Source organism: Sarcophilus harrisii, chromosome 1, assembly GCF_902635505.1.
Source record: "Sarcophilus harrisii chromosome 1, mSarHar1.11, whole genome shotgun sequence".
NCBI classification, from domain to species: domain Eukaryota; kingdom Metazoa; phylum Chordata; class Mammalia; order Dasyuromorphia; family Dasyuridae; genus Sarcophilus; species Sarcophilus harrisii.
The window spans coordinates 162,143,949-162,158,894 of NC_045426.1; the positions used below are offsets into that span (position 1 = coordinate 162,143,949).

The 14,946-nt window shown below is 35.8% G+C and overlaps 1 protein-coding gene across 2 annotated transcripts in view; it reads left to right on the plus strand.

Moving 5' to 3' along the window:
- LHFPL2 (LHFPL tetraspan subfamily member 2) overlaps positions 1-14,946 on the plus strand; it is a 218,154-nt gene that overhangs the window by 11,988 nt on the left and 191,220 nt on the right. The gene's annotated exons all lie outside the window — the stretch shown is intronic.

The following is a 14,946-nucleotide window of genomic DNA, read 5'->3' on the forward strand; positions in this document are numbered from 1 at the left end:
TGATTTGGTTGATCTCATTGCTGAGGATGGCCAGGTCCATCAGAACTGGTCATCATATAGTATTGTTGTTGAAGTATATAATGATCTCCTGGTCCTGCTCATTTCACTCAGCATCAGTTCATGTGAGTCTCTCCAGGCCTTTCTGAAATCATCCTGTTGGTCATTTCTTACAGAACAGTAATATTCCATAATATTCATATGCCACAATTTATTCAGCCATTCTCCAACTGATGGGCATCCACTCAATTTCCAGTTTCTAGCCACTACAAAGAGGGCTGCTACAAACATTCGTCACTAATGAAATTTTGTGCACGTTGTTTCTGAGAAGGCTTAGCAGATCCTCATTCAGAGCCTATTTACTCTTATTTTAAATATAATTCAAACAAGCTTATTTATTCAATTTCCCAGTTCATAGCAATCTATAAAAACCAAATTAGAAAGTGAGGAGAGAGCAACTACTTGAGGAAGATCCATTAAAGTAAGGAAGAGGTAACAGCTGATGGTAGCAAGAAAAGCAAAAAGGAAAATTATTCAATGCAAGCACAAAAACTGAAAAAGTATAACAATCTGGTGGACATTTCTTATAGGGACATTGTATTACAACATGGTATACAATTAAGTCACCTAAAGATAATCCTGAGTTATCTTGAAAATGATATAAATATCTTTTATCTTCTGTTTTAAAAGACAATACAATGAGCAGTATATTTTTATTTTATTTTTATTTTTTTGTTGAGGCAATTGGGGTTAAGTGACTTGCCCAGGGTCACACAGCTAGGAAGTGTTAAGGGTATGACTCTAGATTTGAACTCAGGTCCTCCTGACTTCAGGGCTAGTGCTCTATCCACTGTGCCACCTAGCTGCCCCAGCAGTATATTTTTAGAAAGATTTTTATCAAAAATAGCTCTGTTTTCATTCGTGATTTTATTGACATAGTATGAAGAATTATCATTTCTGAAGGCTGATATAAAGTAAAACTAAACATATGGGATCATGTAACTGAATATGGGAATTGAGAAATTATGATTTATTATCAGTAAATGTTTAATTTATATATATCTATTTTTATATCAATATCATGTAAACAATTTTCAGTTAGTAAGGGGTTGTGAGTAGAACTTTACAAATTTGGGACCTTAAAAATGAATTTAGGTAGAAAAGCCCGCCAGAACAGCGCTAGATAAAGGTACCTTACTCTAGATCGATTACCTGTGCACTCATATTTCATTCATTGAAATTTTAGAATTTAAAAAAATCTGTTTACTCATTTTATTTTGAAAAGTTAAAAAAACACTCCAGTTTATCTCATGTATTAGTCACATTTTTAGCTATTTTTTTGTATGCGTCTCCTTGTACTTGGACCTTGGTAAATAAGTGAAGGAGAAACTCAGTGTATTTAATCTTTTTACATTGACATGTCCTCTTATTGTTTGGTATAGTTTATTATTATTGATTGAGTCTTCTAAGAAGTCTTATAAGCAATATTTGGAAAAGCATTTAAGTTAAACTTTTAAATAACGTATTTATTCATGCTAGGACTTTGAAGGTGACATTTAGAAAGGTGTGGCAACTAGATCAATATTTAGAGGTCTTCACTGAGTTCCTGAAACAACAGTTACTGAAAATGATGTGTAGTTACAGTATTTAAAGAGAGAATATTTAGGAATACCAAAGGGTACTTTTACAATTCTGAAATCTAATTTGAAAGCAGGAATAACTAGGTGGTGCAATAGATTTGGTGATGTCAGGAAGGCTTGAGTTCAAATGTGACTTCAGACACTTACTAGCAATGTGACCTTGGACAAGCCATTTTCCTTATCTATAGAATGAGCTGGTGATGGAAATGGCAAACTACCCCAATATCTTTGCCAAGAAAATCCCAAATGGGAGTCACAAAGAGCCAGGTATGATTGAAAACAACTGAGCAAAACACCAATGTATAAGTAGAAGTCCCTCTTTAGCTCTGTTTTCATTCGTGATTTTATTGACATAGTATGAAGAATTATCATTTCTGAAGGTTGATATAAAGTAAAACTAAACATATGGGATCATGTAACTGAATATGGGAGTTGAGAAATTATGATTTATTATCAGTAAATGTTTAATTTATATATATATCTATTTTTATATCAATGTCATGTGAAAAATTTTCAGTTAGTAAGGGGTTGTGAGTAGAAAAAAATTAAGAAATCTTGATATAGAGGATGTAGCATAGGACAGATTGGAAGAGGATGATGTCTCAGCCCAGAATAAGAGCTATGAGGTAGATGTTTTTTCAAGAACAAAATTTTTAGGAAACATGTTTGTATGCTTGAAATGTCTCTGAAAGTGTTATAGATTCCATTTTTCACCCAATATACTCCAATGTTCACAGATATCTTGGGATAATTGATGGCTATCTGTATACATGTTGCAGAAGATGATAAAGATATTACCTCCTTAATTTCTGACTTGAAGCTGACATCTTTTCCACTCCTCTCATAGTAAAAGACCATTGGTGACTTTGACACTAAGTTCATTGCTTTTCTATATGACAGAGTGTGAAGAGGAGTAAAAAAGTGACATTTGGGAGAAATCTTTTTTAGGGAACATAGGAACCAAAAAGGCAAGTGATAAGTGGTGTAGTGGTTAAGACACAGGACCTGCAATTGGGAAGATGCATCTACCTGAGTACATATTCATCCTCAGAAAACCATTACCTCCGACCCTGGGCAAGTCACTTAATTCTATTTACCTCAGTTTCCCACATCTATAAAATGAACTGAAGAAGGAACTGGCAAACCACTCTATATTTTTGCTAAGAAAACCCTGAATGGAGTCACAAAGAGTCAGACATGATTGAAGCAAATAAAAAAACAGTAACAGAAAGGGGCAGAGAGACCCACTTTCTGGTTGTATGCCCATGGACAAATCATTTTCATTTCTCATCTGTAAAATGGGGATAATGACCAAACTAATTTGTAGATTTGTTGTAGAAATCTGGAAAACTCATGGAAATATGAACTATAATTGACCATTCTGAGGGCGTAAATTGTAAATACCAGTGGGTATTTCTAGTATTTTTTTGAGGGAGGGAGGAATGAGGCCTTGCCATCAGTATATACTTTAAGTCAGGGAAGTAATTACTAAAGTAAAGAGAGAAAAAGTTCATGACACTGCCCATTGACAGCTGCCTGAAAGATGAAATAGGAAAGAGAAGGGATGGAAATAATAGCCATTTATATGACACCATCTAAGGGCCAAGCACTACATATAATTATTTTGTCATTTGAGTACCCTCAGACATTCCCCTTTTCAGAAAAGCACCGCCTGCATACAAAGACTTTCCTTTCTAATGAGTAGAGAATATATGGGGAAATACCAAGGTTGGGGAATTGGAAATGCTTCATAATTTTTACTAACAATAATTAATATTAAAATACTAAATAATTAAAAATTAAACATGGTGATGAAGGGCTACCCTAACTGATAGAGAGGCAGCTTGGCACAATGGGTAGAGAGTTGGCCTTGACTAGGTTTGAGCTTTGCCTCTCATATACTGACTGTGAATTCTGGGAAATTTTCTCTCTCTTTATTTCAAATTTTAATAATAGTTTTTTATTTTCAAAATACATACAAAGATAGTTTCCAACAATCACCCTTGCAAAACCTTGTGTTCCAAATATTTTCTCCCTCCCTTTTCCCCATTCCCCTTTTCCTAGACAGCAAGTGATCAAATATATGTTAAATGTGCAATTCTTCTATATATATTTCCACATTTAACATATTGCACAAGAGAAATCAGATCAAAAAGGGAAAAAAATGAGAAAAAGAAAAAAGCAAGCAAGCAACAACAAAAAAGGTGAAAATACTATATTGTGATCCACCCTCACTTCCCATAGTCCTCTTTCTGGATGCTGTCTATTGGAATTGACCTGAATCACCTCATTGTTCTCCTAATCAATCAGGCTTAAAGCTAGGTATCATTCTCAACTCTTCATTTCTCTCACCACCCTCTCCCCATAGTCAATCAGTTGCCAGATCCTGTCTTTCTACCTTTTTAAGTAAGAAATGTGTAGGCCCCCTTCTCTTCTATGACACTGCCACCACACTGACAAAGCCCTCATCATCTCATGAATGAACAATTGCAGTAGTTTTCTGGTTAATTTCCCTGCCTCAAGCCACAGTCCACTCCAGTCCATCCTCCATTTAGCTGTCAAATCGATGAAGGTCTGACCATCACATACACACACACTTAATAAAACCCCAGATTGTCCCCTCTTATTTTTATGACCAAATATAAAATCTTGTTTCACTTATAAAATTCACTGTGACCCAATCCTTTCTTACCTTTCCAATCCTCTTCCCCCTAACCTCTATCCCTATATTCTGGGTCAAATGAGACCAGTCTCCTTGTTATTCCTCCATCTCCTAACCCCGGGCATTTTCACCAATTGTCTCCCAAACCCGAAATTCCCTCACTCTTCATCTTTACTTACTGGCTTCCCTGCTTTCTTTTAGAATCCTGTATTCTGCAACAAACTCTTCCCAGTTCTGCCCTCTGAGATTATCTCCACCTTAAATCTGTGTATATCTTGTTCTTACATAATTATTTGCATATTGTCTCCCCACATTAGACTGTTGCTCCTTAAAGGCAGGGACTATTTTTTGCCTTTGCTTAGCATAGTGCCTAGCACATAGTAGGCTCTTAATAAATCCTTGATGATTTTATATGACTTGGTTTAACCTACCCTAGGCATCCAAGACTATAAATTGTGGAGAAGTTGCCAACCTGCAGAGAAGAGGAAGTTTTCTCCTTCATTATTCCCATAAACTCAGATCTGGTCCCAGGTCTACCCACCAAATTGTCTCTGCAATCTCCTATACAACACACCCAACTTGCACAGAGAGTGGTCAGGGCCATTCTTTCTCCAAGCATATACTAATAGAATATTGTCCAATTGCTAATCAGCCTTAAGTGCTTGGGACCTCAGTACAATGAGAGCTTCAAGAGCTTTCAGCCCATTACATCTAAGCTGAACATTGCAATAGATGTTACTCAAGCAAACTTTCAGCCTTGAAAATCCGATTCCACGTTATCTGGGCCAGGCATATTACAATATGAATAAATACGAATGAAATGAGCAATTCCGTATCTTCAGGCAGACAAGCACGGTGTAGGGAAAGACAAAAAACTTGGGATTCAGTACAATTTAGGCCAGGAACAAATTAATGCATAAATGAAGATGATGGTCCCTATTGCCAGGAAGGCAAGTATGGTATATGGGAGAGAGCATTGAATTTGGCATTCAGAAGGTCTGGCTGGGTTCGAGCTACAGTATCTCTGACTATCTTTGTGACTTTTAGCAATATAATCAATATCTCTAGTCCATAATTTCTTCATCTGCAAAAATGAAGGGGTGTTGACCAAGTGATTCATAAGATCTTTTTCACCTATGAAGTTCTCTAATCCCAGTCAAGGTATGTTCTTTGAGTCATTTTTTCCAGGAATGGAAAGGGAGTGTCCCTCTGACCTGTTTGTTCATCCCTCCTAGTCGAGGGTATTTGCCAGAGTTCTAGCCAGGGGTAGGGGTGAGGTCTGTAACTAAGGTACAGAGGAAGTTAATCAAACCGATGAATGAGCGACCTTGGCCTTATCAGCACCGTGTTGTAACAAAGTTACCTGATATTCCATGGGCTTGTTTACATTGTTTCAATATTTGTTTTGCTTATTTGGTCGTCCCCAAGGGTTTATGATTATAGGGTTCTGTATTCCTTTCCTCTGGGCAAATTATTTCCTTTGTTAGCAGGGAGTTAGATGAGGTTCAAGGGAGATGAGTGATCTTCATTTCTGCTCTTTCCTTTACTGAAAAGAAGGCTGCTGGGCCAAGTGCCAGTTGCCACTGGCATTGCCCCAAGTCAAACTGGACCTGAAAAGTGAAGGAAGAGCTTGAGCTTGAGGGAGGATAATTTATTACTCAGAACATGGAAATCAATGTCCAGCTTACTGCTGCTGATATATAAAGGTAGTGGAACAAAAATAGCCTTTAAAGGTCATTTTTCTCTTCCCTTACCTAATAATAATAATAACAGGCAATTATATTGCACTTTCCTTACAATAACCCAGTGAGGAAGGGACTATATTATTATCATTTTACACTTTAAATTTGAATTTTCATCATTCTTTCAGTGCTTGTTATTAGGGCAAATGATAAAAAAAAAATTGGTATCTGAGAACTAAGGTACAAATTCTAACTTGGTCAGTGATTTTAACCTCTTTGAGCCTCAGTTTCTCCACCTTAAAATTAGGATATTGGACTAGATCATTATTAAGGCTCTTTTTGGCTCTAGATCTGAGAGACTATTAAATGGATCTCCCAAAAGTGAAAAGGGAATCCCCAGTTGTCTGTTATCATAATGTAAAATGGAAATGCTCTTTCATCATTATACTCATTATGTACCCAGAAATGAAAAATCTGTTTTCTGCCAGTTGGTATCATCAACAAACCATATACATTTCAGCTGTACTAAATTATTTGAGAAGATGAGTCTTACTTAGAGATGCTTCATAACTCTTAACATATGATCTTTAAATTTTGTTTTGTCTGTCTCATCTGCGTCATTTTCTCTACTCCTTGAGAAAATAGGTCTTTAGAGGTCAGGGATTGTCATCTGTCTAGTTCCTTGCCTTCCACCTTTAACTTAATTTAGGACTTTATTTATTTGATTTACTGAGGCAATTGAGGCTAAGTGACTTGCCCAGGGTCACACAGCCAGGAAGTGTTAAAAGTCTGAGGCCAGATTTGAACTCAGATCTTCCTGACTTCAGGGCTGGTGCTCTATCCATTATACCAACTAACTGCTCCAATTTAGGATGTTTTTGATCTTAGATGAGAAGTTTTAAATTCTGTGTTAATAGATTGGACCAAATCAAAGAATTACAGAATCATAGATTAAAAGCTAGAGGAGGCACTAGAGTTTGTTGACTACAACCTCATCAATTATTGATGAGAAATAGAGGCTGAAAGTGAGTGGTTAAGTCACTTGTTCAGGTCAAAAGACTTTAAAGTGTTTGGGCAGGATTTATATTTCAGTCTTTCTGAATCCAAGTCCAGCACCTTATCTAGAGTCTTTAGTTACTACCATGAATGAATGAATGATGAAAAAGAATTTATTAAGGGCTCACTACTTGCCAAGTCTGGTGCTAAACTTTGGAGATTCAAATAAAAAAGTGAAGTATTTCCTTCCCTCACAGGATTTATGATCTTTTTTTTTAAAAAAATAAATGTTATTAAAGTTTTCTTGGCAAAGATACTGAAATGATTTTCCATTTTCTTTTCCAGCTCATTTTACAGATAAGGAAACTGAGGTAAACAAAATTAAATGACTTTCCCAGAGTTACATACCTAGTAAGTGAGACCAAATTTGAATTCAGGAAGATGAGTTTTCCTTATTCCAGGCAAAGTGTTCTATCCACTGCACCACCCAGAGTGCCCCAACTTTTCATATTGCCTAAATTTTCCCCAGAATTCTCCTTCTTTTCCTTTCCAAAGAATCAAGCTCTTATGTTAAAATATTTTTATAATAGCTTTTTATTTTTCTAAATACTTGCAAAATAGTTTTCAACATTCATTTTTGCAAAACCTGGCTTTCCATATTTTTCTCCTTCCACCCTCTAGACAGCAAGCAATCCAATATGGGTTAAACTTGTGCAAAAGAATTTTTTTTAATGAAAAAAAAAAAAGCAAAACTGTTCAATATGTTGAACCATCCCCTCTTTTCCTCTCTCTCCCCCCTTCTCCACTGTATATGCAATGTTTCACACTTGTGTAAAGGAATGCATAGGTGATATCTTCTCATTTCTCCAAGAATCCAACTTCTTTGCAATATTGTGATTGTATTATTGTATTGTATTCATTTTAGATTATTTTTGGTTGTTCTATCATTTACATTGTTATACTATTGTTTATTTTCTTTTCTTGACTTTGCTTGCTTCAGTTTTTACCAGTTGTCATCTTTTCCTGCTTCTCTGTATTCATCGTACTTGTCATTTCTCTTGGCACAGTTATATTCATTATATTGATTTACCACAATTTGTTTAGTTATTTCCCAATTGATAGGGATCTACTTTGCTTTTAGGTCTTTGCTACAGCAAAAAATGCTGATAGAAATATTTTGGTATGACTGCAGTTTTATGCTTATGAGTGAACTCTTTAAAGTATATGCCTATCAATATATCAATATAATTATTATTGCTTGATTATTGATATTTATATTTTAAAATTCCATCTCTTATAGGAAGCCTTCCCTAACCCCTCATAATTCCAGTGCCTTCCTTCTGTTAATTATTTTCTATTTATCCTCTATGTAGCTTGCTTTTTATATATTTGTTTGTGTGTTGTCTCCTCATCAGATTGTAAGATCTTTGAAAACAGGAACTGTCTCTTGCCTATTTTTTGTATCCCCAGGACTTTGCACAGTACCTGGCACATAGTTGGTGCTTAATAAATATTTATTGAATATATGAATGGACTTCCTACTTTCTTTGCATACTTTCCAGTTGCTTTCTGGAACAGATGAATTAATTCACAAAGAAGGTTATATTCTAATGGGGAAAGCAACACATATACATGGGAATTGTGGCCAGAGAAGGGGATATTTAGAAAGTCATAGGAATAGTGAGTTTTATCCATAGTGTAGTCAGTTGGTATGTCCTTTTCAGTAATGGCACTATGATAATATGATATAATTACTGAATTCCGAGCAGAAGGAGGAATATAGAGTTAAAGGGTTGCATTTTAAAAGAAGGATGGATTGGAAAATATAGTGTAGTTGGGGGTGGGAGTATATAGGGATTGTGCTTGCTCACCAGTTGCAGTATTTCAATGAATTAACTTCCCCAAAGGGCAATTTTCACCAGGGATTGGTGTAATTTTTTCTGTGCTTTATCCAGAAGTGCTCATCCAAATGAGGAGAATTTGGCCACAGTAGAATAGATTACAATTCTCTAGCAAGAAAAGTTCATGTCTAGAATTAGAAGGCCATGCTAAGAGCTCATCATAAGATCAGAAACATTTTAAGTTAAATCAAAGAGACACTGATGAACAAATGTTCTCTGCTTTCCTTGAAATTACTGGTGCTCTAAAAGGCAGACCAAAGAATGAGAAAGATTCTCCTGGGGAGTTAATTCCCTTAGCCTTTTGGAAGGTCTTCTTTGGGCCCAGCTATTCTGATTGGTAGGAGTGTCTACTGTCAGGAGATGACATTTCAAGTCATATTTTTCATTTATTATAGTCACTAGGAATGTTGACAGGTAAATAGTATGTATATACTCAGAAATTGGATGGCTGGACACTCTTTGAGAGATAACATCTGGAAAGCACTTTGCAAACCATATAATGCTATATTTAAATGCTATATATTATTATCCTAAGAATCTAGGAAGAATAATGGGTGAGGAAGAAGGAACACTCAACATGATGATGTATTCATGCTTCCCACTGTTCTGCAAATGAAAGTCTCAGTTGGAAGAACAGAGGCAGGGCCAGCCTTACATATAAATGAAATTGGCAATAGTCTCGATGATCTTATATGCATAGCAGACCACTTACCCCTTATTTTTTTTCCAGCCACTTAGTAATTAAAACTTTGTTATTAGTAATTAAAACAATGCCTATCCCAGATTCTAATTTATCCATTCATTCATTTTACCCATCTTTAGGTCCAATTTTTTAAAAAGCAAATAATCCTTTGAGAGTTTTATACATTAAACTGCTATCAATCATTTATAATTTATTGTATTAGGTATTTTTAGGTGCTTTCTTGGATCAATTAGCTGAGATCATGGCACTCAGGAAATGAGACTTTTGATGAGGGAGGAGGTAGGGAGAAATTTGGAGCTAGGGACACTGTCCAGAAAAAAGAAAGACTGGTCTGGGTGGGGGTTATAAAATAGGAGACAATAGCCTTGTGAAAAAATGAAGGGGAGGGGACTATTTCATTAGGCAAAACAATCTGACTTGGGAGCTGAGCAGAAGGAATCCAGTTCCTCTTGCAGAATGGGGATACGAAGGCAGAACTGTCTATCTCTACTTTGTGGGTGAAAGATGAGGTGTAAATAAAGGGGGAAAGGGACATACATCTAAGAAGTGGTATGAAGGAAGCCTGTGCCTGAGCCACTGGGGACTAACTGCATGGGGTGAAGAACAAGGTTGGTTTCAGATGGTTGGCTAAACACTGGACCTAAGATTAAAAGCAATTCGGCATTTGTTCTACAAAGGGCAAGTCAGTCATGGGTTTATAGTCTGCAAACTAGAAGTATTCTTAAAGGTCATTTTAATCTCTTTTAGCATCAGTTTCCACAATAAGATTTGTATTCTATATTTTATGGTTGTTGTGAGTCAACAAGTATTTAGCTACCCCATATATAGCACTTTAAAGTTTACAAAGCACTTTATGCCTATTATTCTCTTTGATCTTTACAACCATTCTGGAACATAGGCACTATTATTATTTCTACTTTACAGATGAGGAAACTAAGGGAAACAGAGGCATGCCTAAGGTTACACAATGAATGTCTGAAGACCTATTTCAACTGAAGTTTTCTGACTCCAGGTCTAATACTCTGCAGTCTCTAGTAATTACTTGCTGTGGGTCAAGCAACATTCTAAGCCCTTGGAATACAGAGAGAGATAAGGAGAATTTAATAAGATAACGTATATAAGTGCAACTTCATGGTGTACTGGGTAGAATGCTGGCCCTGGAGTCAAGAAGAACTAATTCAAATCAGTCTCATGTTTAATTGTATGACCCTGGACAAGTCACTTAACCCCATTTACCTCCCCAATAAAATGTGCTGGAAAAGGAAATGGCAAACTACTCCAGTATCTCCAAAAAAACAAACCAACAAACAAACAAAAAAACAAAAAACCATATAGGGTCCTGAAGAGTCAGACACAATTGAATTTACTGAATAACAATAACATACATGTATGCATACTCTGCAAATTGTAAATGTAAGCTATTTTAATAAAATTGTTTATATTATACTTCTAAGATTGGATCTTGGTAAACATTTGCTACATGTTACTTATATGTAAAAGGAGTGTCATCTTTGATACTTAATTTGAATGCTAAGTTCTCAGCTTTTGAGAACCCCATGAAGTGTCTTTCATCCTTGAGGAGAGCTCTCAAGTTGAGAGAGGAAGAAGAGAGGAAAGGGAAAGAGGGAGAAAGGAAAAGAAAAAGAGAGAGAGAGGCAATGAAATAGAGACAGAGATAGAGACAGAAAGAAAGGAAAAGAGAGAGAGAGAGAGAGAAAATGAGAATATCCATTCAAAATGCAGCCATAGAAGAGTAATAATAGGTTGCTTTCCTTTGGTGGGAAAGGAGGGCGTGAGTCAGACTTACTACAGCACTATCTGAAATTCATTTGAGAGAAGGTAGGCTTCAGGACTCTGGCACTACATGCTATTTGGTCCCAGAGTCTCACCCAGAGTCTTGAAGTGGCTGTAGAAAGAGAAAGCTAACCTTGAAATTAGACTGCGGTTCTGACAAATGTTGTATCTTCTTACTGGGTAAGCTGTCTTTATCCTTGCACTAGTTTTGTACTTTAAACCCTTTCTTTCTTTCTCTCAAAGGCAAACGAGATTTAAGAACATAAACCAGGGTTTGTGAATTTGTCTGATGTGCACATAAATATATGTTGTTTTGATGGGGAGACTGTTTTCTTTGAAAAAGGAGCAGAGCTATAGATATTCAAAGAAAGAGACCGACTACTAAATAGGTTGTCCTCAGTACCAAATTACTTCATGGCATCTAGGACTTGGTGGCTGTGTAGCCACAGGATTTGTTCCATATTCCAAAAAGAAACTTGGCTCTTTGCTGAAACTATGTAATGCTTTCCAGGACTGTGGGACTATGCTTCTGCCCTAAAGTAGTCGGGCCCCTTTCAGTTCAGAGGAAAAAAGCTGACTTAAAGGGCTAATGCTTCTTTCTTTCTGACTGAATGTCATTCTTGAATAAGTAAAACAATGCCAGTATACCAATGTTCACCAGATGAATATATCTTGTAGGTCTGAGAAAGTTACTAAAGGCTTCTTGGATTTTTTTGTATGTGGAAATGAATTTTTTTTGAAGATTTTTTTCAGTTGTCAAGCTTTTTTTTTTTCTCCCCCCCCTTTCCACTTCTCTCCATCCCTTCTCTGAAAAAGAAAAAAAAGAAAAACAAAACCCTTCTAGCACATAAGGACAGTCAAGGAAAACAAATCCCCATATTTACCATATCCAAAATATGTGTTTCATTTGCATGGTTGTCCATCACCATCCTGTCTATCATAGGATGGTTAACATTCTTCATCACCAATCCTTTGGAATCATGGTTGATCATTGCTTTGATTCTTTAGTCTTTTAGAACTATTCCCTTTTGCAGTATTGATGTTATAGTATAAATTACCTTCCTGGTCCTGCTCACTTTGCTCTGTGTCTGTTCGCACAAGTCTTCCCAGGTTTCTTTGAAATCAATTTTTCATTTCTTAATAACAAACAGTAGTCCATTAGATTCATTTATGATAATTTTTTCAGCAGTTCTTCAGCTGAGGGGCATTCTTCTGAAAGTCAATTTTTAAAAGTCTTTAACACTCTTAAGCTCTTTGAAGACAAGGATCATATCTCAAAAGATTTTAACCTTGGCTTTTTCAGTCCTGAGACTCTCTAATCCATTTAGCAACCTTACTGGTAGTTTTCTCAGCCCAGACCATGGTACTGTGATCCTGATCACCCAGATCATGGTGGAGGAATGCCTAGACTCTATAGACTTATTTACATTGAAGTGGGGCACAAGAAACGCAGATTATGTGCCTTTATAGTTTTGCTCCCATCTCTCTGTCTGCTGGGCTAGAGGCACTCATTTCTGTAGAAAGAGCTAGCACACAAGTCTGAAACAATAATTATAGAAGAATTGCTACATAGTAATCCAGTTTTTAGAATATCCATAAGATAATATAATCAGAAGAGACCCTAATAGTGATCTAGATGGTGAAATTGTAGTCAATGGAGGTTATGATTGTCCAAAGTCACTCAGGTAAGAGGTATCAGAGCCAGAATTTAAAACCAGGTTCTATGGGTCTAAACCAAGGATATCTTCCACTGGAGAGTGTTATGATATAGTAAAACATCTTGAGTTGGGAGTCAAGAAATGAGGTGTTGTCTTGTCTCCTCTGTTAACTTGGAAGCCTTAGAAAACTCCTACAGGGCAATGATCTTATTATCCATCCTCCTGAATGTCTTACCCAGGGACCCACCCATCCAAGGATTTCATAGCAGTTGGCAGGGACTTTTCTAATCATTTCCTCATCCCAATTCAGTAGTATTACCAATAATTCTTTTATGCCTCTGCTTTCATGCCAGCATACTACTCTGTAAAACAATTTGGGAAGTGGTTTTTACATCTACCATTATGCCCCTGGTACAATAGTACAAGATTCACTAGATCCATAGCTAAACCTGGTGTTTAGCTGACTTAGTGACTACTGGTACAAAAGATGAATACTAATATGGATCATCAAGGATGGGCCCTCAAAAGGCCCAGAAATATTAATGATGCATAGTAGATTAGTCAGAAACCTTTCCCTTCCCTTGAATTTTTCTTATGAAACTTGTCAAAATTAATGCATCCCCTTCTAGCTTTCACTATAATAAGAACACTTTCCATTCATAGGCACATGTAGTATTATACAAGAAAACTTCTTAAAAGAAGAAGGCAAGAATGAGCATCCAATGAGCCCAGAGAAGTACATAAGTTGTAATTTGTAGTTGTTACTGAACTTCTAACAAGTCAGGAAAGAGGAAGGAAGAAAAGAAGGAAAAAGGAAGCAAGGAAGAAGGAAAAAAGAAATAATAAAGGAAAAGAAGGAAGTTGTTGATCTTCTAGGGATGTTCTCTAGTTCTCAATGTCCTCCTACTCCAATAAAGTGGTCTGAATATAGAGAAATTATCACCTCCTTATTCCTTATAATTCTCAATGAATCCTAAAGTCATGTTAGCTTTTTTGGTTGCTATATCCTTCTGCTAAATCATATGGTACTAAAACAGTCCATATATTTTTTTTTGGACAGACTACTATCTACTTATGATTAATCTAGATCATAAACCCCCTGAAGGCAGTTTCATTTTTTTTCTTTGCATCCCCTATCACAGTGCCTACCACAGTAGTAATTATAATTGAATTTACTGCTGAAGTTTTCCCAATTATGAGCTATCGCCAAGAAGCCAGATTCTTCTCACTACTTTCTAGATAACTAGGAAGAGAAAAGGGTTAAATAATTCTATACAGCCTCTGTGATGCTTTTTTTAAAAAAAAATTATGAAATAAAACAAGCATTTTCATAACATAATAGAATAAAAAGAGATGATTGCACATAAAACTGAAATCTATTGTGCATTTTCTTTTAAGTATTTCTTTTTTTAAGTATATAATAAAGTTAGTATACATACATATGTATGTATATATGTATAATCATTCTATGCAAGCTTTTATCTCTTCTTTCTCTTGATGAAGATAGTATCTTTTTCTTCCAAATAAATTTTATTATATTTCTAATTCAGTAAAATAATTTTTGGTAATTTAATTGGAATGACATTGAATGTATAAATTAGTTAGGTTAAATTGTCATTTTTATTATATTAGTCCTGTCTGCTCATGTGGTTTCCTTAGCATGACTGGTGCAGAGGTGTCATGAAATCTCTCCATATATATATATATATATATATATATATATATATATATATATTAGCCAATTGGTGGCAGAAAGACTTCAGTTTGACTCCTACTTTAAACACTTATTAGTTATGCATGAGCTTTGGTAAGGCAATTGGGACTGAGGAGCCTCTCTAGTTCTCAATCTTGGATACTGGCCTTTTCTCCTAAGTCAGTGTGTTACCATTTGTCTGATTTTCTTTTTTACTAAG